The sequence below is a fragment of the Tursiops truncatus genome, chromosome 8 (assembly GCF_011762595.2).
Source record: "Tursiops truncatus isolate mTurTru1 chromosome 8, mTurTru1.mat.Y, whole genome shotgun sequence".
NCBI classification, from domain to species: Eukaryota; Metazoa; Chordata; class Mammalia; order Artiodactyla; family Delphinidae; genus Tursiops; species Tursiops truncatus.
This window is the reverse complement of record NC_047041.1, coordinates 31,395,926-31,417,621: the sequence shown is the minus strand read 5'-3', so window position 1 is coordinate 31,417,621 and position 21,696 is coordinate 31,395,926. Positions and strand designations below refer to the sequence as shown.

The following is a 21,696-nucleotide window of genomic DNA, read 5'->3' as shown; positions in this document are numbered from 1 at the left end:
GTAAGGCCAGACACTGTCAAACTCTTAGAGGAAAACATAGAACACTCTATGACATAAATCACAGCAAGATCCTTTTTGATCCACCTCCTAGAGAAGTGGAAATAAAAACAAAAATAAACAAATGGGACCTAATGAAACTTCAAAGCCTTTGCACAGCAAAGGAAACCATAACACCAAAAGCCAGCCCTCAGAATGGGAGAAAATATTTGCAAAGGAAGCAACTGACAAAGGATTAATCTCCAAAATTTACAAGCAGCACATGCAGCTCAATAACAAAACAATAAACAACCCAATCCAAAAATGGGCAGAATATCTAAATAGACATTTCTCCAAAGAAGATATACAGACTGCCAACAAACACATGAAAGAATGCTCAACATCATTAATCATTAGAGAAATGCAAATCAAAACTACAATGAGATATCATCTCACACTGGTCAGAATGGCCAATATCAAAAAATCTATAAAAAATAAAAGCTGGAGAGTGTGTGGAGAAAAGGGAACACTCTTGCACTGCTGGTGGGAATGTAACTTGATACAGCCACTATGGAGAACAGTATGGAGGTTCCTTAAAAAACTACAAATAGAACTACCATATGACCCAGCAATCCCACTACTGGGCGCATACCCTGAGGAAACCATAATTCAAAAAGGGTCATGTACCAAAATGTTCATTGCAGCTCTATTTACAAGAGCCAGGAGATGGAAGCAACCTAAGTGTCCATCATTGGATGAATAGATAAAGAAGATGTGGCACATATATACAATGGAATATTACTCAGCCATAAAGAGAAACGAAATTGAGTTATTTGTAGTGAGGTGGATGGACCTAGAGTCTGTCATACAGAGTGAAGTAAGTGAGAAAGAAAAACAAATACTGTATGCTAACACATATATATGTAATTTAAGGGGAAAAAATGTCATGAAGAACCTTCTGGTAAGACGGGAATAAAGACACAGTCCTACTAGAAAATGGACTTGAGGATATGGGGAGGGGAAAGGGTAAGCTGGGACAAAGTGAGAGAGTGGCATAGACATATATACACTACCAAACATAAAATAGATAGCTAGTGGGAAGCAGCTGCATAGCACAGGGATCAGCTTGGTACTTTGTGACCATCTAGAGGGGTGGGATAGGGAGGGTGGGAGGGAGGTAGATGCAAGAGGGAAGAGACATGGGAACATATGTACATGTATAACTGATTCACTTTGTTATAAAGCAGAAACTAATACACCATTGTAAAGCAATTATACTCCAATAAAGATGTTAAAAAAAAAACCTACAAATCAATAAGGGAAAAGGCAACTTAGCAGAAAAATTGAGGGGCGGGGGGAAGACTTGAACAGGAACTTCACAACAAAGGAAATGAAAATGACAATAAACATTGATAGATATTCAACATTATTAGTAATGCAAAATAAAACAATGCGATATAGTTATATACACATCAGAAATACATGACTTTATTATTTTTTTTTTCGTCACCATGTGGCATGTGGGATCTTAATTCTCCAACCAGGGATCGAACCCGGGCCTCCTGCAGTGGAAGCATGGAGTCTTAACCACTGGACTGCTAGGTAAGAAGTCCCAAGACATGACTCTAAAAGCCTGGCAATGCTCAGGGTTGGCAAAGACGTACAGCTATTAGAGCTCTCTTATAATGCTGGTGGGAATGTAAACTGAGGTAATCTTTTAGGAAATTTTTTGCCACCACCTAGTAAGTTGAACATGAACATACCCTACAATCCAGCAATTTTACTTCTACATGCATACCTAGTGAAAACCCTGCACATGTGTATAAGGAGACATGTATAAGTATATAGAGATCATCGTTACAAAATCCAAAAATTAAAAATATGTAAATGTGGTATATTCATGTGCTGGAATACTAATCAGCAAGGAAAATGAATAAACTATGGCTACACATAACATCATGGATGAATCCAAATAACATATAATTTTGAGCAAAATAAGAAAAATCACAGGAGAATAAAGACAGTTCAATACTATTTATGTAAAATCAGAAACATGCAAAACTAAACAATGTTGTTTGGGGGATATACACATATGTATTAAACCTATAGAGAAACAAAGTCAGTTTAGAGAGTTACCTCTGTGGAGAAGGGAAGGGAGTACAATCCACAGGGCAGTGTGGAGGTAAGGAGCTCCAGGATGCCTCCGAAGTGGTGATAATATTCAAATGTCTTAGCCTAGGTGGTTACACAAGACGTTAGCTTTATTATTATTAATTAAAATATGCATATATGTTTTATATACTCTGTGTTAATTTCAAAATTAAAATGTTTAAATAATATATTAATAAAAGGCAGGGTGCTAAAACACAAAGCAATACAGAACTAAAGCTATAAGTTTAAGATGTAAAACTATGAAGATAAAGAGTAAAAACCTCAAGTCAGTTTTTTTGGAGGGTTCTTTTTTCCATTAGATATTTCCACATATCTTAAATGCTTCATGTAAAAGATTCCACCTGAATTTTTTTCTTTTGCCCAGACCCTTGTTATTATATGGACAAAAGCCAAAAGCCAAAAAGGCAAGAGCTGATCAAATTACTAAACTTTTTCGTGCCTCATTAATTAAATAAACATCTCCTACTTTTTCCTGAGATGCTCCAAGAATGAAATTCACTTTTGGTTTAAAAAGAAGAAAGAAAAATTTAACAGAAAAGATAACCTAGCATTTGAACAAAGATTGGTTTAGAATAGTCAAGGTACTAGGAATGCCTTTTTAGCAACTAAATTTTATGTAATTGTTTTTAATCAAATTAACTCTATTTCCTCACCTAATATAAGTATAAAGACTGTTTCTGGGGACAACAGGAAAATAAGTCTCTTACTCGATTTTGAATATTTTGACATATCAGAATTTAATATTTGATTCTTTAGTCATTCTTCTCTTTCAATATACATAACTAAATTATTTGTATATCATGGTATAATTATTTCAGATGTACAAGAAACCATTTGTAAAAATCCATCCATCTAAAAGTACTTTAGGGCTTCCCTGGTGGCGCAGTGGTTGAGAGTCCGCCTGCCGATGCAGGGGACACGGGTTCGTGCCCGGGTCCGGGAAGATCCCACATGCCGCAGAGCGGCTGGGCCCGTGAGCCGTGGCCACTGAGCCTGCGCGTCCGGAGCCTGTGCTCCGCAACGGGAGAGGCCACAACAGTGAGAGGTCCGCGTACCGCAAAAAGAAAATAAAAATAAGTAAAAATAGAAATAAAAAATCATAATATAAAGATTTCTACATTGAGAGTATTTCATCAGTCATGGGAACAGAAACAAGCATCAGTGCACTATTCTTCAAATAATTTTAGATATGTAGCCTAATTAGAAGATTGTTAAGGAGTTTACATTTATAATGAGCGCATCCTTGCTCATATCCCTTCCATGTCTTCAGATTTCAAAACTGGACATTACTAGTTTGATTTTTTTTTTTTTAAGTTTTGCCTTGACTCTGGATTCTGGCAGAGATATACATATAAATGAAAAACAGTCATTGCATTCAGGAATTTTCAGTCCAACAGGGATAAAGACATAAATGCATAGTATAAACAAATAGCTGTAATGTAAGGTAAGATAAGACTATGTGATGCACAATCTTAGGAAATCACAAAAGGAAAAAATCATATCTGGCCAGATGTGATCAGGAGACATTCAGGTCTATGGAAAGGGCATCCTCAAATTAAGATATTATCTGTACTCTCACAATCCTCAATTTAAATGTTCAACAAAGAAATGTTATTTTAGAGAATTAATTGGATGCTTGTTCAATTGATTTTCATCGTGTGCCCTCAGTTATGAAATCTCGACAGGAGAAAGTAAGTTTATGCAAATACACTTCATTTCTTGTTATTTGGTTTTACATAAATAAAGTTATACTTGTCTTACTTACGTTTCATATTTTTGCTATGCTCTGGGTATAGTAGTGAATAATAGTAAGTAAGAAAGAGGCTGTCCCTGCTCTCATGCAGTTTATTATTTACCTCTGAGCACATGGTTCTTAGAAGTGACCTTTTCGGTGTGGCATTTTTAATGCTACAATTTTTAGACGGAACTCTTGGCAAAGGTCATTTCAATTCCTGATGTATTTTTTCATGGTTACTTTTTACATCCTAGTTGTGGTTTTTGCTCAATTTTTCATCTCCAGCAATTTAAGTAATTTTTGCAGTGTTAATTTTTCTGGGTCTGAATTTTGATTGTGACAATTTTTTGTCATTTATGATATCTATGATTCTTACTTCACTTAAGTGAGATAATACCTACAGTGACTGAGATCACTCTTCTATACACTTCAAATTAAGTTGAAAACAGTTCACTAAACACAAATGACTGAGCATGAATTGTAAATACTACTCAACAGGAAGAGAAAGTTACCTACTCAGCAAATTACTATCTTGTGCACATTGGTGCACTGTGTCATGTTGCTAGAGTATCTACTAACTGTAAAGTTAATGGTGTGGATTAGGGTCTGGTAGGATTGAAATCATTTTTATCTCATATCTTTTTCATTCTTTTTGACAGGTGGTAACCATTAGCTTTCTTAGTCTCTTTATCTCCAACATGTTACTCTTCCGTATTTTAACATCACTAACATAGGTCAGGAACCTTCTTTTTTTTCAGGGAAAATGGTATAAATTCACAGAATTATTAACTCCCTGTTTAAGCAGCTGGCATCAAAATTACTTGATCCCCCTCCTCCATCAATACTGCTTCATTTGTCATATTCTGCATAGGGATTTGAACATTTTATTCTTGTTTGCCCTTTTGTCTGCTATTTTTATTTTGTGTTACTTTACTATTTACTTAGATTCACCAATTGTTGACATTTTGCCACACTTGATTTATCTGATAGAGGGATGGATGGATGGATGTATGGATGGGTGGATGGATGGATGAAAGAGTAGAAAAAAATACATAGAATAGGATAGGATAAGACATACTTACACACACACAAACATACATTTTAACGAACTGCTTAAAACTAAATAACAGACATGATGATACTTCCCCTCTAAATACTTCAGCATACATCTTGTCCTAAGAACAGATACTCTCCTACATAACCACAATACTATCATCACACCCAAGAAATTTAATATCAGATATGGTATTATCTGATACCCATTCCATATTCAGAGTTCTTCAGTTGTCTATAAAAAAGTCTTCTGTGGCTATTTTATTCCTCTGATCCAGGATCAAACCCAGGATTATACATTGCAATTAGTTGTCATGTCTTTTAACCTAGAAAAGTCTCTTTGCTCTTTTTCAATCTTTCATACACATTGACACTTTCAAAGAATCCAGACCAGTTATCTTGTTGAATATCCTGTAATCTGAATTTGTCTGATTGTTTTCTCATTATTAGATTCAGTTTAATATTTATGGTAAATGCAGAGTTTCAAAGTTTATGCTTTTATAGCCTGTTTGTTTTCTTTTAATCACCTGGACTAACTCCTACCTATATATTGCCTTCAAGTCTTCTATTTAACTGCTTGTTATTTAGAGTCCAGAAAACAGATATGCAAGCTTTTCGAGTTACGTTAAAGCAAATAAATAGGTACTTATTGCCTCCCCTGGGAATAAAGTGCATGGGCTTTAGATATACTTTGGTCTTCTAAAAGATTTCAAAATTTGTTCCTGGATCTCCATTGTATTTTATATACATAAAATTATTTAATATGCAAGTTCTAGAAAGGCAATATATAACCATATTCTTACACTTTCTGTATGTATGACACAAGAGACCATTAAAACTGTATTGTATTTACCAGGACAACTGTGGTATAGCCTATTTCTAGTCAATAGAGATTTTTCTAAAACAGATTTCCATCTCTTCAAACAATGGCAAAAATAGCTACTGAGGAGTATTTGTTATTTTGGAGATGTTGCAGGTAAGCTTTTTATCAATGTTTTTTATTATACATTTCAGTTCCAATGTTTTCATACCCATATGAACTTAACAAGAATTTTGTTTTTAAATTATACTGTCTTATATAACAACTTTACAATGTACAAGTATTATGTAGTTAATTCAGAAACTGAATTTCTCAGCCTAGCAACATTAATTATATAATATCAGGTGCCCCAATACTGAAAACCCAAATGTTCTTGGTTTAAGATTTGAGAATTGGGCTTCCCTGGTGGCGCAGTGGTTAAGAATCTGCCTGCCAATGCAGGGGACACGGGTTTGAGCCCTGTTCCGAGAAGATCCCACATGCCGCGAAGCAACTCAGCCCATGCACCACAACTACTGAGCCTGCCTGTCACAACTACTGAAGCCCGTACACTTAGAGCCCATACTTCGCAACAAGAGAAGCCACCTCAGTGAGAAGACTGCACACCACAACGAAGAGTAGCCCCCACTCACCACAACTAGAGAAAGCCCGCACGCAGCAACGAAGACCCAATACAGCCGAAAATAAAAATAAATAAATAAGTAAATACACTAAAAGAAAAAAAAGATTTGAGAATTGATGCTTAATTCCCAGAAATTGTATCTATCTCTGGAAAATTCACAACTTGGGTGAAGTTTATATATTAATCCACTACTTCCCACCCCACACATGCGTGGTTTTGTTGTTGTTGCTGTTTGTGTATTTACCCCTTCTATTGCCCTTTGGGGTTTGTTCCCCCACACGAGTGATTGATGGTGTTGATTTGGGTTTATCTCAGGCATAGAAGTAAGCTGATGTATTCATTCTTGTTAAGGTGTTTAGCATGAATCTTAAAAGACACTTTACCATTTCAAAAAATCATTTTAAAAGATCTAAAACAATTTCAATCATTTAAAACCATTATATGGAAAGAACAATAATGAATTTCTAATAGTGGGATTTCAGGCACTTTAACACTTGAGTGAGAGGAATAATTTTGAGCAGGAAGCCTTCTCAGTATCTTTCATAGCACAGGCAATCTTCTGCTATTTCTTAGAGCAAGTGCAGTTCTGAGATTTCCAGAAGAAAAGTATTCAACCCACTCTTTCCTGTATCCCTTCACTGAACACTCATAATCAACTTAATAATTATAGTATCTATCCCCATGGAGCACCTGTGAGGATTATGTGAGATAATCACCCATGTAAAACATTTAAAACAGAGCCTGTAACATAATATATGCTAAATACATGTTAAGCTAAATTATTAGTATTATTGCCACCATAATGATTATCTTAATAAGTTTAAATTGTCTCAAAAAAAAGTAACATTCCAGAAAGTACTTACATGAAATTTACATGCAAAGTATAACTTCCCTTCAAAAAAATAAGAATTATTCTAACAATTTGTAGTCCCACTTGCCTTTCCTCTTACAGTATCAATCTTCCATTCCAGCCAAACACATTTAGAGTGTTTCACTTAGGTTCATGCCCTCTTCACTTATGTTCATGCCCAATTCCTATCTACATTATATTTTTGCTCTGCTCTTCAGGTACAACCATCAAAGCTCCAACTTAATGTTAGTTCTCCCATGAAGTCTGTGATCGATCCAGCTATGATATTCTCACCCTCCTCTGAACTTATCTGTTTGTATACATATACTCCATATGCACTTTTTTTAACATCGTTATTGGAGTATAATTGCTTTACAATGTTGTGTTAGTTTCTGCTGTATAACAAAGTGAATCAGCTATATGTAAACATATATCCCCATATCTTCTCCCACTAGCGTCTCCCTCCCAGCTTCCCTATCCCACCCCTCTAGGTGGGATAAGTTTACAAAGCTCAGTCACAAAGCACCGAGCTGATCTCCCTGTGCTATGCAGCTACTTCCCACTAGCTATCTATTTTACACGTGGCAGTGTATATGTGTCAATGTTACTCTCTAATTTTGTCCCAAATTACTCTTCCCCCTCCCCGTGTCCTCAAGTCCATTCTCAACATCTGTGTCTTTATTCTTGTCCTGGCTCCTAGGTTCATCACAACCATTTTTTTTTTAGATTCCATATATATGTGTTAGCATATGGTATTTGCTTTTCTCTTTCTGACTCACTTCACTCTGTATGACAGACTCTAGGTCCATCCACCTCATTACAAATAACTCAATTTCATTTTTTTTTCTTTTCTTTTTTTCTTTTTGCAGTACACGGGCTTCTAACTGTTGTGGCTTCTCCCGTTGTGGAGCACAGGCTCCAGACGCGCAGGCTCAGCGGCCATGGCTCACGGGCCTAGCCGCTCCGCGGCATGTGGGATCTTCCCGGACCGGGGCACAAACCCGTGTCCCCTGCATCAGCAGGCAGACTCTCAACCACTGCGTCACCAGGGAAGCCCTCAATTTCATTTCTTTTTATGGCTGAGTAATATTCCATTGTATATATGTACCACTTCTTTATCCATTCATCTGTCAATGGACACTTAGTTGCTTCCCTGTCCTGGCTATCATAAACAGAGCTGCAATGAACATTGTGGTACATGACTCTTTTAGAATTATGGTTTTCTCAGTGTATATGTCCAGTAGTGGGATTGCTGGGTCATATGGTAGTTCTATTTTTAGTTACTTAAGGAACCTCCATACTGTTCTCCATAGAGGCTTATCAATTTACATTCCCACCAACAGTGCAAGGGGATTCCCTTTTCTCCACATCCTCTCCACAATTTATTGTTTGTAGATGTTTTGATGGTAGCCATTCTGACGGGTGTGAGGTGATACCGCATTGTAGTTTTGATTTGCATTTCTCTAATGATTAGTGATGTTGAGCATTCTTTCATGTGCTTGTTGACAATCTGTATATCTTCTTTGGAGAAATGTCTATTTAGATCTTCTGCCCCTTTCTGGATTGGGTTGTTTGTTTTTTTGATACTGAGTTGCATGAGCTGCTTGCAAATTTTGAACGTTAATCCTTTGTCAGTTGCTTCATTTGCAAATATTTTCTCCCATTCTGAGAGATGGCTTTTGGTCTTGTTTATGGTTTCCTTTGCTGTGCAAAAGCTTTGAAGTTTCATTAGGTCCCATTTGTTTATTTTTGTTTTTATTTCCATTACTCTAGGAGGTGGGTCAGAAAGGATCTTGCTGTCATTTATGTCATAGAGTGTTCTGCCTATGTTTTCCTCTAAAAGTTTTAGAGTGTCTGCCTTTACATTAAGTCTTTAATCCATTTTGAGTTTATTTTTGTGTATGGTGTTAGGGAGTGTTTTAATTTCATTCTTTTACATGTAGCTGTCCAGTTTTCCCAGAACCACTTATTGAAGAGGTTGTCTTTTCTCCACTGTATATTCTTGCCTCCTTAATCAAAGATAAGGTGACCATATGTGCGTGGGTTTATCTCTGGACTTTCTATGCTGTTCCATTGATCTATATTTCTGTTTTTGTGCCAGTACCATACTGTCTTGATTACAGTAGCTTTGTAGTATAGTATGAAGTCAGGGAGCCTGATTCCTCCAGCTCCGTTTTTCTTTCTCAAGATTGCTTTGGCTATTCGGGGTCTTTTGTGTTTCCATACAAATTGAGAAATGTTTTGTTCTAGTTCTGTGAAAAGTCCATTCATAGTTTGATAGGGATTGCATTGAATCTGTAGATTACTTTGGGTAGTATAGTCATTTTCACAATGTTGACTCTTCCAATCCAAGAACATGGTATATATCTCCATGTGTTTGTATCATCTTTAATTTCTTTCATCAGTGTCTTATAGTTTTCTGCATACAGATCTTTTGTCTCCTTAGGTAGGTTTATTCCTAGGTATTTTATTCTTTTTGTTGCAATGGTAAATGGGAGTGTTTCCATAGTTTCTCTTTCAGATTTTTCATACTTAGTGCATAGGAATGCAAGAGATTTCTGTGCATTAATTTTCTATCCTGCTACTTTAACAAATTCACTAATTAGCTCTAGTACTTTTCTGCTAGCATCATTAGGATTCTCTATGTGTAATATCATGTCATCTGCGAACAGTGACAGCTTTACTTCCTCTTTTCTAATTTGGATTCTTTTTATTTCTTTTTTTTCTCTGATTGCTGTGGCTAAAACTTCCAAAAACTATGTTGAATAATAATGGTGAGAATGGACAACCTGGTCTTGGTCCTGATCTTAGTGGAAATGGTTTCAGTTTTTCACCATTGAGAATGATGTTGGCTGTGTGTCTGTCATATATGGCCTTTATTATGTAGACATAAGTTCCCTCTATGCCTACTTCCAGTAGAGTTTTTATTATACATGGGTGTTGAATTTTGTCAAAAGCTTTTTCTGTATCTATTGACATGATCCTTCATTTTGTTAATATGGTTTATCACATTGATTGATTTGCGCATATTGAAGAATCCTTGCATTCCTTGGATAAACCCCAGTTGATCATGGTGTATGATCCTTTTAATGTGCCATTGGATTCTGTTTGCTAGTATTTTGTTGAGGATTTTTGCATCTATGTTCATCAGTGATATTGGCCTGTAGTTTTCTTTCTTTGTGACATCTTTGTCTGATTTTGGTATCAGGGTGATGGTGGCCTCGTAGAATGAGTTTGGGAGTGTTCCTCCCTCCGTTATATTTTGGAAGAGTTTGAGAAGGATAGGTGTTAGCTCTTTTCTAAATGTTTGATAGAATTCGCCTGGGAAGCCATCTGGTCCTGGGCTTTTCTTTTCTGGAAGATTTTTAATCATAGTCTCAATTTCAGTGCTTGTGATTGGTCTGTTCATATTTTCTCTTTCTTCCTGGTTCAGTCTCAGAAGGTTGTGCTTTTCTAAGAATTTGTCCATTTCTTCCAGGTTGTCCATTTTATTGTCATAGAGTTGCTTGTAGTATCTCTCATGATCCTTTGTATTTCTGCAGTGTCAGTTGTAACTTCTCCTTTTTCATTTCTAACTCTATTGATTTGAATATTTCCATTTTTTTCTTGATGAGTCTGGCTAATGGTTTACCAACATTGTTTATCTTCTCAATGAACCAGGTTTTAGTTTTATTGATCTTTGCTATTTTTTCCTTCATTTCTTTTTCGTTTATTTCTTATCTGATATTTATGATTCCTTTCATTCTGCTAATTTTGGTGTCTTTTTTGTTCTTCTTTCCCTAATTGCTTTAGGTGTAAGGTTATGTTGTTTATTTGAGATGTTTCTTGTTTCTTGAGGTAGGATTGTATTGCTATAAATTTCCCTCTTAGTACTGCTTTTGCTGCATCCCACAGGTTTTGGGTCATTGTGTTTTCACTGTCATTTGTTTCTAGGTATTTTTTGATTTCCTCTTTGATTTCTTCAATGATCTCTTGGTTATTAAGTAGTGTATTGTTTAGCCTCCATGTGTTTGTATTTTTTTTACAGATTTTTATCTTTAATTGATATCTAGTCTCATAGCATGTGGTAAGAAAAGTTACTTGATATGATTTCAATTTTCTTAAATTTTCCATGGCTTGATTTGTGACCCAAGTTATGATCTATCCCAGAGAATGTCCATGAGCACTTGAAAAGAAAGTGTATTCTGGTTTTTTGGATGGAATGTCCTATAAATATCAATTAAGTCCATCTGGTTTAATGTGTCATTTAAAGTTTGTGTTTCCTTATTTATTTTCATTTTGGTTGATCTGTCCACTGGTGAAAGGGGGTGTTAAAGTCCCCTACTATGATTATGTTACTGTCAATTTCCTCTTTTATGGCTGTTAGCATTTGCCTAATGTATGGAGGTGCTCCTATGTTGGGTGCATAAATATTTACAACTGTTTTATCTTCTTCTTGGATTGATCCCTTGATCATTATGTAGTGTCCTTCTTTGTCTCTTGTAATAGTCTTTATTTTAAAGTGTATTTTGTCTGATATGAGAATTGCTACTCCAGCTTTCTTTTGATTTCCATTTGCATGGAATATCTTTTTCCATCCCCTCATTTTCAGTCTGTATGTGTCCCTAGCTCTGAAGTGGGTCTCTTGTAGACAGCATATGTATGGGTCTTGTTTTTGTATTCATTCAGCCAGTCTATCTCTTTTGGTTGGAGCATGTAATCCATTTACATTCAAGGTAATCATTGATATGTAGGTTCCTATTACCATTTTCTTAATTCTTTTGGGTTGTTGTTGTGGGTCTTTTCCTTCTCTTGTGTTTCCTGCCTAAAGAAGTTCCTTTAGCATTTGTTGTAAAGCTGGTTTGGTGGTGCCTAATTCTCTTAACTTTTGCTTATCTGTAAAGGTTTCAATTTCTCCATTGAATCTGAATGAGATCCTTGCTGGGTAGAGTAATCTTGCTTGTAGGTTTTCCCCCTTCATCACTTTAAATATGTCCTGCCACTCCCTTATGGCTTGCAGAGTTTCTGCTGAAAAATCAGCTGTTAACCTTATGGGGATTCCCTTGTATGTTATTTGTTGCTTTCCCTTGATGCTTTTAATATTTTTTCTTTGTATTTAATTTTTGATAGTTTGATTACTATGTGTCTTGGCATGTTTCTCTTTGGGTTTATCCTGTATAGGACTCTCTGCGCTTCCTGGACTTGACTGATTATTTCCTTTCCCATGTTAGGGAAGTTTTCGACTATAATCTCTTCAAATATGTTCTCAGACCCTTTCTTTTTCTCCTCTTCTCCTGGGACCCCTGTAATTCGAATGTTGGTGCGTTTAATGTTGTCCCAGAAGTCTCTGAGAGTGTCCTCAATTTTCATTCTTTTTTCTTTATTCTGCTCCCTGACAGTTATTTCTACCATTTTTTCTTCCAGGTCACTTATCCGTTCTTCTGCCTCTGTTATTCTGCTATTGATTCCTTCTAGAGTATTTTTAATTTCAGTAATTGTGTTGTTCATCACTGTTTGTTTGTTCTTTAGTTCTCCTAGATCCTTGTTAAATTTTTCTTTTATTTTCTCTATTCTGTTTCTGAGATTTTGGATCATCTTTACTATCATTACTCTGAATTCTTTTTCAGGTAGGTTGCTTCTTTCATCTTCATTTATTTGGTATTGTAGGTTTTTACCTTGCTCCTTCATCTGTAACATATTTTTTGTTGTTTCTTTTGTTTTGTTTTGTTTTGTTTTGATGGGTGGTGCTGTATTCCTTTCTTACTGTTTGTTTGGCCTGTGACGTCTAGCACTGTAGTTTGCAGGCAGTTGGATAGAGCCAGGTCTTGGTGCTGAGTTGAGGACCTCCGGGAGGCCTCACTCTGATTGATATTCTCTGGGGTCTGAGGTTCTCTATTAGTCCAGCAGTTTGGACTTGGAGTTCCCACCACAGGAGTTCGGGCTCGACCTCCGGCCTGGGAACTAAGATCCCTCAAGCTTTGTGGAGCAGTAAAAAAAAAAAAAAGAAAGAAAGAAAGAAAGAAAAAAAAAAGCAGTACAATATCAAAGAATAAAAAACAAAATAAAATTAGAAAGATAAAAAATATATTAGGAGAAATTAAACTATAATTGAAACAACCAGTCACTGGGGGTTCCTCCCATCCCCTTAGGTGTCCATGGTCCCCCATCGGTGCCTGATAGGTTCCCTAGTTGTGAGAAGACGCAAATTCTGCATCCTCCTGGTATGCCATCTTGACTCTGCCCTCTCCGTATGCACTTTTGTTAGTTGTCTTTATATGTGAATAATCTTCTTTAGAACTATAATCTGAGAGGCTATTTTTCACTTATCTGCCTACTTCACAGAAACTTGCACATACTAAATACTTGAAAATATTGGTTGAGAGTTTATGATTTTTTATACATGGGCTTTGAATATATAAATTATCCACATTTTTCAGACTGCAATAAAATGCAGAGATTTATTTGAAACTGAAACTTTTTTTTAATATTCTGACCATTTTATACTCCATAAAAGTACAACTGTTTCTAGAGTTCTTCCAAAGCCCTTTACTGAGTGTTAATATTTAATCAATTAATATTCTTTGTGACAACTGAATATTGTTGAGATATAATTAGAAGAAAGGAAACTCACACTTACTGGGTTCCTATCCTTGAAAAGCACTATGCCAAATGGTGTCACACATATTCTTCTGTTTAATCTTCTCAGCTAAAGACATCAAGTAATTTTCTCAAGTCTCAGAACTCTTCAGTGGCGAACTAGGGTTTACAGTTTCCCATCTTCCCCCCAAAATCTGTTCCTTTTACAATTTTTATTTCAATTAATGACACCATCATATACCAAATTTCCCAGGGAGAAATTTGTATCTCATCCAGGCTTCTTATTCTCCCTTACCCCTAGTCAATAAATCCTGTTAATAATAAAGTGCATCTCAAATCCATTCACTCCTCTCCATTTCTACTGATAGTATCTTAGTTTAAGAATTCATCATGTCTCATCTAGACCATTTCAACAGCCTCCCTGTTTGCTCGCTCCACTGCCTCTTTCACACCACCACCAGAGTAATCTTTTCAAAGCACAAATGTGAACATATCACTCTCTCTCTTAAAACTCAACCTCCGTAGTTACACATCACCTAAAAGATAAAATTATATCTCCAGAGAACTACATTCAAGACCTTTTCACCCTCATCTCCAGTTGCTCCACAGCTCATAATTTACACACTCTTGAATAACAGGCAGGTCCCCCTGGAACTTCTTGCAGCTTCCAAGGCCCACACTGCTCCCACTGCCTCACAGGACTTGCTCGTAAATGTCTCTCTCCTACTCTTCTTTAAGACTTGACTTTAGTGTCATCCCCTTTAGATGGGCTTATTCAGCCCAAATTTTGTCCCATCCAAAATTTAGAATTTCTTCTTTTTGGCAAACCATAGCAGGCTGATTTATTTTTTCTTTTTTTTCTTTTTGTAAAACCTATGATATTTGTCTCTTTTTATTTGTTGAACAGATATTACCTGAGTTCTTACCATGTGCCAGGCTGGGACTAGAAAGAGGAAAACACTTTCCTTTCCTGAAGTAGTGTGCATTATAATAGAGACAAAATGCAAACAATATAGGATAATAGGGTTACTGCAGGGCATCCTCAAGACACCCACCATGATTTTTCAATGTAAAAACTAGGAATCTTAGAAGCAGAATTTTTAGTTTGGAATATTGTATTTACTTTTTTAAATGAAATAAATTTATTGAATTTTTAGCAGTTACCTTCCCAAGCAACTTCTTTAGCCCAATATGTTGTTAAACTATTCCTAGGGTATTATATCGGCTCAAAGTGTCTCCTGTAGAAAATGAAATTATTAAGTTTTGACCATTTACACAGCAGATTATGATTTTTAAAAGCACCTCTTAAGCAAATCTTACCAAAGAGTAAAGATTATGGACTATTATGATTAGTATGATGCCTTATGTAAAGTGGTAGTCACTATGTTGAGACTGATGTATATGTAGCATTTGAGAAATTGAATTGTGAGTTTAGTTTTATTAAAGTCTGTATTTTGTAAGGAGATCCACCTTACAGATTTTACCTTAAAGTCTATGAATATTACAGTTAAAGAATATTCTGAAATTATGTTACAGAACAGCCAGCCAAGGACCAATCCATCCTGATGTTGGATCCGGATCACAGAGAAAACACTGATGAAGTATAACAGTAACATCATTATTTTTGAGAATCTCCTGTAAATATATCATATATTTATGCATTTGTTAATTATTAAAACACTATAACCATAAAATAAAGGTAAATCATAACATGGGCAATGGAGATAAATTGACTAGTTTACATTAATGCTACAAATTATACTTTGTTATGTTTTTATTGATAAATACATTTTTAATAAATGAAAATACTTCATTGTTTTTAATGAGTATGCTACTGGAAATAAAGTCATTGTATTTAAAAATAAAATAAGGCATTTTATTATTCAAATTATGTATTAGCTATAGTACTGAAGCTTGTTTTTCTGAAATTCCTAATAAAGTCTACAAAATTTTTGTACAGCAGTGTAAAAAGTTTATGATTAATAATTCCTCTCATAAATAGTAATGCTATTTATTTAAGACTTTGAAGGATCTCTGTACTCAGAGATGTTACCAAGGGGTCTTGTTCTCAATTATGCAGGTTCAGAAATTAAAGTTATCACTTTATCCAGGGCTGATGGGTCTCTAAAAAACTGACTTTACTAGCAAAGCTCACAAGGTAAATGGTAAATATAAAAAATAAACTGCAATCTCAACTGGATTACTTGAATTGCCTGATCAGTATGTTCTTTTCCCAATAAGAATGTCTGCTGGAGAAACCAGATATATATTAGAAGTTTGTTTTTTTCAGTATAGAAACAAAGCCAAAAGTTGTATGATCATAAAAATTTTTTTTCACAGAATTATGACAGTCTCATACATCCTTTTATTTTCCATCAACTATTTCTACTTCATGTTCTCATCACCTCTCATCTGGACTATCTCAAGATGAATTTCTTACCTCTGGCACCAATAAGGCTGCTAGAATGGCATTTCTAAAGTGTGAGTGAAATGACCAGAATGAAAATTATATCAATCCAATCTTAAATGTTTTTAGAGCTTCCTCTCTGGCTACTAGAGAAAATTTACACTCCTGAGTGTGGCATGTAAGGCTCTTCATATTATGAGTCCTCCCTCCTTACCTACATCATCTTTAACACCTTTCTCACCACACCACTTATTCCAATATACTGAACTCTTTATAGACTCCCAAATACAACCTGCTATTTCATACCACTCTGCTTGTACATATACTACTATCTTGGAATGCCTTCCCTTTCACTCTACTTACATCTGCCTAATAAAATTTAATTCATTCTTTTAAATTCTGTTTAGGTTGAATTTTCTCCAATTTTTCCTAATAATCATCTCTACTGCCTCCTGTATATAAATTAGGTACTTTGTACCCCAAACTGTAATTATTTGTGTGTATAAATGTCTCCTTCTAAATCAAGAGCTCCTAGAAACTAAAGATTGTCATTCGTTTGTGCCCTTAGGAATTAAAATAGGGTACATAGTGGCAGATCAAAATAACAAATAAAGAAAAAAATATTCAATTGTTCAACTTATCGAGCCCTTACTATGTGCTAGGTACTGCTCTGTGTGTTAGAGATACAATAAAAGACAAAACTTATTATTTGCCATTATAGAACTTAAATTTTAGTGAGGATTACAGATTTTAAAACATAAAACTATAACATCAGATAGTTATACAGTATACCAAATGAAAACCAGAGCATGGTAAGGGACAGAGAATGATGGGAGTACTATTTTAGAGACAGAGGTAGAGTGCTCAGAGAAGGGGTCTGAGAAGGTGACATTTGAGCAAATATCTGAGTGAGTAGGAGAGCTAACCTTGGTGGTAGTAGAATAGAATTCTACATAGAGGGGACCTTCCACAAGAGTGTGCTTAACATGTTTAAGGAATAGAAAGGCTAGCATGGCTACTGAGCGGCGAGCAAGGCAGAATTGCTGGGAAATAATGTAAGAGAGGTAGCCACAGGCAGGACCATCTAGGGCTTGTAGGCCATGGGATTTCAGTCTAGATTTATGTGAATGAATCCTTTGCAGGGTTTAGGGTAAGGGAGGAACATGATCCTTTTAAAGGATCACCCCGGTGTCTGGAACATATATTTAGGAGAGGGAAGAAGGTAGCAAGTATTTAAGGAGGGGAGCAATTAAAGAAGTTTTGCAATAGCCTAAGTGAGAGACGTTTATGGCTTGGATCAGGTTAACAATGGTGGCAGTAATAAGCGGTCAGATAAAGAATATATTTTGAAATATTTTATGATGGAATGGATGTGAAATAAAGAAAAGGAGCAATCAAGGATGATTCCAATGTTTTTGGGCCTGAGTACCTGTGTGAATGATGGAACCATTTCCTGAGATGAAGAATACAGAAGGAGAAGCAGGTTTTGGCTGAAAATCCATTTTTAGGTTTACAATGCTTATTATCTATCCAAGTGGTGATACTAAATAGGCAGTTAAATATACAAGTCTGGAATTTGGGTGTGTGGCCCTGAGTCAACATGTAATTTGGGAATTGCCAGTGTGCAGATGATATTTACAGCCGTGAAATTAGTTGAAATCACCTGCAGAGAGAATGTAGCTAGAGAAGAGATCTGAGCAGAGAAGAAAGAAATTGTCTCAAGAAGGAGGGAGGAATCAACTGTGTCAAAGCTGGTAATAAGTTTGGGTTAAATTAAGACTGAAAAACTCCCACTGGATTTGGCTACCTGGAGGTCACTGGTGGTTTTTTTTTTTTGTTTTTTTTTTTTTTGCGGTACGCGGGCCTCTCACTGCTGTGGCCTCTCCCGTTGCGGAGCACAGGCTCCGGACGCGCAGGCTCAGCGGCCATGGCTCATGGGCCCAGCCGCTCCGCAGCATGTGGGATCTTCCCAGACCGGGGCACGAACCCGTGCACCCTGCATCGGCAGGCGGACTGTCAACCACTGCGCCACCAGGGAAGCCCCTCACTGGTGGTTTTGACAAAAATGATTCAGCAGAGTTTTGGGACAAAAATCTAATTGGAATGGGTTCAAGAGGGAGTAAAAAAAAAAAAAAAAAAAAAAAAAAGATAATAAGGTATTACCAGAAATTTTATAGGAATAAACTTAAAAGTTAGGCAAAATGGAACTGGTTAGCAGAATTATGGTCCCCCAAGATGTTCACATCCTCCTCTTCAGGACACGTGAAGATATGACCTTAGATGGCAAAAGGAACTTTGCAGATATGACTAAGTTAAGGATATTAAGATGGGGATGTTATCCTGGGTTATCTGGGTGGATTCAGTGTAATCATAAGGGTCCAGATAAGTAAAAGAGGAAGGCAGGAGGGTCAGTGTTAAAGTCAGAGAGAGATATGCATATTATGCTAAACTGCAGATTTTGAAGATGGAGGAGGGGACCACACCCTTAGGGATACAGGTGGCCTCTAAAAGCAAGAAAAGGTAAGGAAACAAATTCTGCCCTAGAGCCTACAGAAGTAACAGTCCTATCAACACCTTGATTCTAGCCCACAGAAACCCATTTTAGATTTCTGATCTTTAAGTAACAAATTTATATTGTCTTAAGACACTAAGTTTGTGGTATTTTGTTACATCACAATAGGAAACTAATACACCATTTTACATAACATAGTCATGGGTTATGGGGATTAGAATGTGACTTTTTTTTTTTTTTTTTTTTTGGCGGTACGCGGGCCTCTCACTGTTGTGGCCTCTGCCGTTGCGGAGCACAGGCTCCGGACACGCAGGCTCAGCGGCCATGGCTCACGGGCCCAGCCGCTCCGCGGCATGTGGGATCTTCCCACACCGGGGCACGAACCCGTGTACCCTGCATCGGCAGGCGGACTCTCAACCACTGCGCCACCAGGGAAGCCCAGAATGTGACTGTTTTTGGTGAACCATTATTCTGTTACCATAATCCAGAGACAGTTAAACCCACCCAAGGTCATGACCAACTGAAAGAAGAAGCATTTTGTACCATCTTATTTGGGGTGTATAAGAGCAGAATTTAGGAAGGCAAGAGTAAATTTAGAGCTTAGATTTTAAAAAATAGAAAGTTGTATGCCTCTACTAGTAAATATTTTGGGACATTTTTTTATGCCATCAATACAATTTTGTGAATTTTGATGTCATTTATTAAATGACATTCCTCTCGGTCCCAGTAATGTATGGAGGTCGAGGGAAAGGGCTCTGGCCTTCCCAGTGTCACATCTTCGGCACGGAAGGCTTCCATTCCATAGGTTCTAACCTCAAGTGCCCAGACACCGGGCTCCAAGGAGCAGGGCAAAACCAGGGTTCAGCAGGCTCCTTCCTGGTACTCACGCCTTCTTTGATTTCAGGCCTGTGGAGCTGCCCTAGGAGCCAGAGTTGTGGTATCCCCTCCTCTTCCACATTGCATTGCAAACTATAAAGGCTGTTCTACAGTAAATAAATAAATAAACAAACAAATAAATAAATAATGATATTCCAATGGGGTAAGCAGGCCAAATGGGTGTGCCATGATGTTTATGAAGTATTCCAAACATCTCAAATGAAAATTTGTGGGTTTTTTTAAAGACAAAGATTTATATTTATATGCTACTGTAGATGTATTCAACAGCATCCTACATGCCAGACCAGCTCCACATTTAATAATCCCTAACTTTAATTCCTTTCATTTGTGCATCAAAGAATGCCTCTACAAACAAGGATAGTTAAAAATAGTTAAAATCCAAAGTCAGCCTAGGCCAAAACAGCCTCACTAGTAAGCTGGTAAAGCAGGATAAGATTTGTACTTTACTAATACATTATGACATTGTCCACTACTAGAATCACTGTGCAATATTGCCCATAACTCCCCCAAAAATAAATGTTAGAATTTTAGATCCAGAGGGGGTTCATTAAAAGTGAGAAAAGTAGAAAGACAAAGAGTAGAGGTTCCTTTTGAATTAAAGTGAAAGAGAATAGCATTTTGCATGCTACAAAAGTGAAGACTAAGTGAGAATGTGATAGTATATATATTTTTAAATAATGTAAGAAAGAAAAATGCCTTATCACACTGAGTTTTAAGTTTTAGGGAAAAAGGATTCTCTTTCGAATTGAGAAAGTAAATTTAGAAGAATCAAAGAAAGCATCACTTTCCTCAGTGAATAAACTAATAAAACTCACTACAAGATATGGTAATCTCTTAGGCAAAGGATATCAAAAAAATCAGAAGAGGGACTTCCGGGCTTCCCTGGTGGCACAGTGGTTAAGAATCCGCCTGCCAATGCAGAGGACACGGGTTTGAGCCCTGGTCCAGGAAGATCCCACATGCCATGGAGCAATTAAGCCTGTGTGCCACAACTACTGAGCCTGTATGCTGCAACTACTGAAGCCCACAGGCCTAGAGCCCATGCTCCACAACAAGAGAAGCCACCATGATGAGAAGCCCATGCACCGCATCGAAGAGCAGCCTGCTCACCGCAGCTAGAGAAAGCCCGCGTGCAGCAACAAAGACCCAACACAGCCAAATAATTTTTAAATAACTAAATTAATTAATTAATTAAAGAAATAGAAAAAAAATTATAAAAAGAAAAAAGAGGGACTTCCTTAGTGGTGCAGTGGTTAAGAATCCGCCTGCCAGTGCAAGGGACACAGTTGTGATCCCTGGTCCAGGAGGATCCCACATGCTGTGGAGCAACTAAGCCTGTGCACCACAACTACTGAGCCTGCATGCTGTAACTACTGAAGCCTGCATGTCTAGAGCCCATGCTCCACAACAAGAGAAGCCACCGCAATGAGAAGCCTACACACTGCAACGAAGAGTAGCCCCTGCTCGCCACAACTAGAGAAAGCCTGCATGCAGCAAAGAAGACCCAATGCAGCCAAATAAATAAATAAATTTAAATAAATAAAGGGATTTGAAAAAAATAATCAAAAGAAAATTTAGACACACTTGTAGGAGGCAGCGCTTCTAATAACTGATAAGAGAAATTTAGACAGGTTTATCTAAAATCACTGTCAGAGAGGATCACTTGCTTACAATAGCATGGAAACACATTTGGATATTTGAACTGTCCAAGCATGAGTCTGGAAATATTTTAAGCAAATGTTTTAATTAAAATATAACACATATATAAAGGGGGAACAAATCATGTATATATCACATATATCTTGATAAAATTTTATGAAGTAACCACCACCTGGATTAAGATATGGAACATTACTAGCACCCCAGAAGTATTACACATTACCCCTCAGAAATAATTGCTATTCTGACTTCTGTCACCAGAGATTTAATTAGTCCATTTTGGGCATTTATATAAATAAAATCATACTGAAGTATATATATGTAATATTAAAATAAAATTGGCATCAAAGAGGATTACCATAACCTCATTTTAAATCCATGTTGGCAAAGCACATGAAGAGATGCTCAACATCACTA

General features: G+C 36.6%; 1 non-coding gene across 1 annotated transcript; it reads left to right on the top strand.

Annotated features, from left to right (window-relative positions):
* Positions 1–19,436: 19,436 nt before the first annotated feature.
* LOC117313433 (small nucleolar RNA SNORA57) lies at positions 19,437–19,555 on the top strand. The gene has a single exon (XR_004527942.1). It is a non-coding gene; the product is annotated as a small nucleolar RNA SNORA57 (small nucleolar RNA).
* The last annotated feature ends 2,141 nt before the right edge of the window (positions 19,556–21,696 follow it).